Source organism: Sinocyclocheilus rhinocerous, unplaced genomic scaffold (genome assembly GCF_001515625.1).
Source record: "Sinocyclocheilus rhinocerous isolate Xijiao unplaced genomic scaffold, SAMN03320098_v1.1 scaffold1469, whole genome shotgun sequence".
Classification (NCBI taxonomy): Eukaryota; Metazoa; Chordata; class Actinopteri; order Cypriniformes; family Cyprinidae; genus Sinocyclocheilus; species Sinocyclocheilus rhinocerous.
The window spans coordinates 125,287-131,125 of NW_015650017.1; the positions used below are offsets into that span (position 1 = coordinate 125,287).

The 5,839-nt window shown below is 41.4% G+C and overlaps 1 pseudogene; it reads right to left on the reverse strand.

The window, feature by feature from the left end:
* LOC107711377 (uncharacterized) overlaps positions 1-3,418 on the reverse strand; it is a 5,555-nt pseudogene extending 2,137 nt beyond the window's left edge.
* Positions 3,419-5,839: the final 2,421 nt, after the last annotated feature.

Genomic DNA, 5,839 nt, shown 5'->3' on the forward strand with positions numbered 1-5,839 from the left:
AAAAAAAAAAAGGATTTGCAAAACAGAAAAGTTCAAGTTCTTTAAAGTGTAAGAAAATAAAGTATATAAAATGTTAATTTATGCACTCAATACTTGTTCGGGGCTCCTTTAGCACAAATTCCATCATCAGTGATGTGTGGCATGGAAGCGATCAGCCTGTGGCACTGCTGAGGCACTTTTGAGCCTTCAGCTCGTCTGTTTCTCATCTTTCTCTTGAAAATATCCTATAGATTCCATATGGGGTTCAGGTCAGGCATGTTGGCTGGCCAATCAAGCACAGTAATATCATGGTCAGCAAACCACTTGGAAGTGGTTTTGGCACTGTGGGCAGGTGCTAAAGTCCTGCTGGAAAAGGAAATCAGCATCTCCATAAAGCTTGTCAGCAGATGGAAGCATAAAGTGCTCTAAAATCTCCTTGTAGATACCTGCATTGACTTTGGACTTGATAAAACACAATAGAGCACCAGCAGAGGTGGTCACGGCACCCCAAATCATCACTGACTTTGGAAACTTCACATTGGACTTCAAGCAGCTTGGATTCTGTGCCTCTCCAGTACGTTTGAAATGTTTTACTTTACATTAATCTAGAATATATGAAAGTTTCACTTTTTGAAATAAGATACAAAAAAAAAGAACTCTTTCATGATATTATATATTTTTTAGATGCACCTGTATATGCTCAAATATCATTCACAAACAGGATCAAATTTTGCCTTTATTCTCATAGTGAAATGGGAGAGGGGGCTATATGTCGATGTGCTGCCCACAAGGCTATGGGCGCCGACCACAGAAAACACTTTTACTTCAAACGAGAATCATATCACAACTAGGGAGGTAATGATATCAAAATCTCACGATAATTATAGCGATATTTAAAAAAAAAAAAAAAAAAGACAAATGAAGAATTGGAAAAAAATGAACATTTTGTACATTTTAAAGTTAAATTATTCTAGCCTATCTAATGCACTTTGAGAGTTCAAAATTAAGAGCTCCAACCCATGATCTTAACTAAGAAAACTTCAGTAAGAAAACAGTCAGTGAATTGACTTGTACCTGAACTTTAAAGGGGACTCAACCTTCTTTTTAGTTGTGAATATACTGTCTCAGTCTAAATTACATTCACACTGGTGTTTTAGGAAGCCAAACAAATTAGAAAATAATAATAATAATAACAACACAGTAATAGCCATATATTGTAAAACAATTGCACTGTAAAATAAACGAAAATGGATATTTCATAGGTATATTATTTTTGCTTTACAGTACAGTAGGGAAATTACAATACTTCTTTCCTAGTTTCTACACTTGAAAGAGACATTTTTAAATTGGACTGCATTTTAAAACCGCTAGCTGTCAGCAATTCATACTGCACTTTTAAGCTTTTATTTTGATGGAAACGGCAGTAGATCTTTTATTTTGAAGGAAAACTCCAGCTTCAGCGAAAACATGCTTACAAAAACAAAAATGTGTCTCACTACAAATCTAGTGAAATGCTGTAATCATCTGCCGCGAAAATAAAACCTGGCTGTTGCGTTCCGAGTGCTAAACTCACAGCATGTGCAATAAACGAGTTCACTGCACACATTCAGTGTGAACGGAGCCGTTCTGAGGCGCGGAAAACACTGGATCACGAGCTGATCGCCGGAACGAAGTGCCGCTTCGCTTTGAAATGCGCAGCGCAAACGGACTTGATGAAGGGATTAAGCCATATTGTGCTTTCGGTTTTAGTTCGTTTGACAGATACTGTACCAAAGCATAATGACCCAAAACACAACTTTAAATACTTTTTATGCTAGAATAAGAAGTATAAATATATTTTAAAAACTACACTTTTTGCCCGGAAGACCTATTGTTTCATATCGTCATGTGACCATGACAATATCGAGACAGTTTTGCTATCGCGATATCACGATATTGATGGTATCGTTACATCCCTAGTCACAACTGAAAGTAAAGCTGCTGCTGTTTGAGCCTCTGTGTCTTTATAAGGACTGTGGAAAATATGTTATAATTTATGCAATAAATATTGTTGTTTAACGTGTTAAAAATGATTGAAGGCAATGGTCCTCTATCAGTTACAAGTAAACATACGTGTATCTTGCAGAAAAAACAAAACAAAAAAAACATGGGATCTCATTCACTAAGCATGTGCACACACAAATTTGTGAATTAAAGGGGTCATATGATGCTTTTTTAAAGATCATTATTTTGTGTATTTGGTGTAACAGAATATGTTGACATGCTTTAATAAGTGCACAAGACCGTCCCAGGTCTGAAAAGCGGCAAAGCTCAGTGCCCTTAACACACACTAAACCCACACTAACCCACACTAGGCTAAGTATATCCCATCATGCGTCATGTTCAGGAATTCACGTGCACCAAAAACTCTGCAGTGTAAGACATAAAATCTAAAACATAAAATGTTGCACATTTTAACGGTACAGAGATGAGTGTATATATATATATATATATATATATATATATATATTGGATCTGCCTTTTTATAACTTAATTAGAAAGATGTTCATTATGTTCATTAATATACATTTGTTACTGTTATCAGAAAAACTTACTGTACATTAACACAATTAACCCAGCATCTGTTTTTTTTACCCACTAGTGTCACACGATCATGCTGTTTTCACACCGCTCACCACAGCTTCACGAAACAATGTAAAAAATACTTCAACTAACACTGATGGTTGGTGATGCAATATCGAAAGCATTTTGTCCCTGCACTGAGCACTTTTTACATTTTTATGGCCACTGAATAAATGTTTTTAAAGACTTTGGTTCATGAAAATATTTTTATGAAAACTGGCAGCACAAAATTATACTGTAATTGTGACTCACCAGAGACAGTAAGATTGAATCTGTATGTGGTCTTTCTGCTCCTGATGGTTACTTGATAAAGTCCAGAGTCTGTGGTTCTGGTGTTTGTGATGGTCAGAGATCCAGTCTGATGATCCAGCTTCAGTCTGTTTCTGAATCTCCCATCAAGTACATCATATGTGGAGAAGATTCCAGCGTCTTTATCGATGTGAACTATAACAGTCTCTGGGCGTCCAAATGTCCACATTATCACATCAACTGTCTGTAGTTCAGTAAGACCAGATTCTAGAGTGACTGAATCTCCCTCCATCACTGACTTCACTGCATCTGAATCAGCAAACACACCTGAAGAACAAACAGAAACAGGGTTTGTCACAGATTAAGACTTTAATAGCTTTATGATAGTCTACTGAAGTAAACAATTTGAAATTTACATCTGAGACCAACAATATCCAAAAACAAAACTGATTAATATCTGCATCTTTGTTGTGATTTTGAATAAAATGTCTTGGCTTACGCATGTAATCATGGTTCCCCGAGGGGGAACTCACACTCTACTGGACATTTTGGGGAATGCAGCCAGCATGACTGTGGTCTGAAGCACATGTGGAAAAAAAACTCCAATCCTATTGGTCCAGCCTGTATCGGTCGTAGTCTGTGACATCATGAGCGAATACCCGGAAGTATAAAAGGGCACCTGTTGAATCTGTCACCAACTTAGTTGTCTGAAGGAGACATGAAACAGGCAGGCCGAAGGCATGGCAAAGGGACTCAGCATCTAGTTCCTTCTCGGGGAACCATGGCTACATGCCTAACCTGAGATATTCCCCTTCTTGGGAACTCGTGCTGCATCCTCAAGCGGACACTTTGGGGAACGAAATGCCAACTATGCCATGCCTGTCCACCTGGAGAGAGACCAAGGAGTTGACAGGTATACACCTAACCTTTCTTCAGAAAGGGGCAAAACCACTGACGCCCCGGATCGCTCACATAGCTTGGCAGAAATGGGTAACCCAGTTTCAGGTGAAAGAGGGATATCCACACCAAGTTAAAAACACAGCTACCCCCCTAAGATAGCTATGTTATGTGAGCAATACTAGCCTGAATACACAAGACCACTGAAGAGGCTAAACTAGAAAGCCTCTAGATAGGAGCTCAAGGAGATCACTACTAAAGGACCAAGAAAGGGAAGTAGCTGCTGAGCTAGAAAACCGTTATCCTCAAATATTTATTTTCTAAGGATCTTATATAAAAGGCTCGTAGACCAAAAATGCAATCAATACCCAGCTAGCCTCAGATAGCTATCTAGTAAAACCTTCCCACAAAACTGCCCGGACCACAGAAAGTGGGCTATCTGCTTACAACCCTAGCAGGGGAGATATCTATACAAGGCTCAAGGAGGCTGCTACTTAGAAACCCTAGGTAGGGGAGCAATCACAAGGCTAGCACATAGCGATCGTTGGATAGCTAGGTTATAGGTAAGGGGACCTACTGCAGTTGCCAAGACCACCAGTAGTGGGCTGTCTAATCAAAGCCCAAAAAGGGGAGACAGCTCTGTCCAGGCAAGGGTTCAAGGAGGCCGCAGGGGAGCAATCATCGAGCTCAGATAGTTTATAAGAAGGGGCTCACTATAACAGCAAAAACACAGCCAACCTCAGATAGCTGTATTTAAAGCAAGCCTGCCCTGCCATAATCATGGCTGGAATATAACCATCCTCAGATGGCTATACTAAGCAGGCCCCTAATCAGTGTCAGTCCCAAAGATGCTAGCAACCACCATGCTATTGACCAGAAGCTCACATGAGGGAGATCTGGACCATCAGTAAATGATTCGCTAAAGAGCGAACGCATAAAACATCATTAGTCTACTATCAAAGCCTGACGTAAGCAGTGATGCAAGCTTCTCTCCACAGAGTATATAAATATATCCACAGCCAGCGAGACTCTCTACACACAATAACATGCATATTAGAGAGGCACAGCTGAGCTCACAAGATCGGGCGGATCTTTGTAACAACCCAAATACTGTCTGCAGCATCCGACAACCCATTTAGATAGGGTGTGCGGATCCCGCAGATCAAAACAATCACCGCCAGCTGAGAAACTGTGCCGCGGCAATGGCAGAACCAGGCCGCGAGACACAATCCCTTTGCCCCGTATCCCTCAGGAATAGGAACAAACACAAATGGAGCCTAGACGCAAAAGTCAGAGTATGCCCTCAAGTGTTAGAATCCAAACATGGAGACACACATTCCCTCAGGTGCTCCTCAACTCAATATAGCACTATTTGTGGGATCCGATAACCCTAAAAAGAGTGTCTGAAACCCACCGAGTGCTCGAGCTTGCAGCGGAAGCTTTCAAAAGGTCTATATCCTTCTCTGCAAACTCGATCTGCGCATCCCACGATCTGAGTCTTCGCCGTGCCTCGGCATCAGCGGGACCCGAACCGCGAGATGCAGACGCTTATCCGTCATTCCTCGTGACGTGGGACAAACATGAATATAGCGCTCTCATTGGAAGCTCCTAACCAAGACACATGACACATAGAACGTGTGTGTCCTCAAATGTCTGAAACCTCGGGCACAGAGACACAGACTTTCTAAAACGCTCACCTGCCTTGGTCTTAAACACGCACTGTCAAACAAACGGCTCCTGAAGACAACAAATATTGGTGACGTGTTTAGCAGCACCCTTTTATAATTCTGGGTGCCCGCTCATGACTTCACAGGCTATGTGCACCAATAGAAATGCCGTTGTTTCACACGTGCTTCAGACAACGATCATGCTAGCAGCATTCCCCAAAGTGTCCACTAGAGTACGCAGCACAAGTTCCCTATAAGGAGAACTCATTTGCTGATGCAGGAACTGAAGTTGATTTGAGCTCCACACTAGAGGTCTACACGGAGGACCCGAGACCCGAGGACCCGGGACCCGACCCGGGATCCGTACGGGTTCGGGGCTATATTTTAAATGGTCAGCCGGGTCCGGGTCGGGTCCCAATCTATTA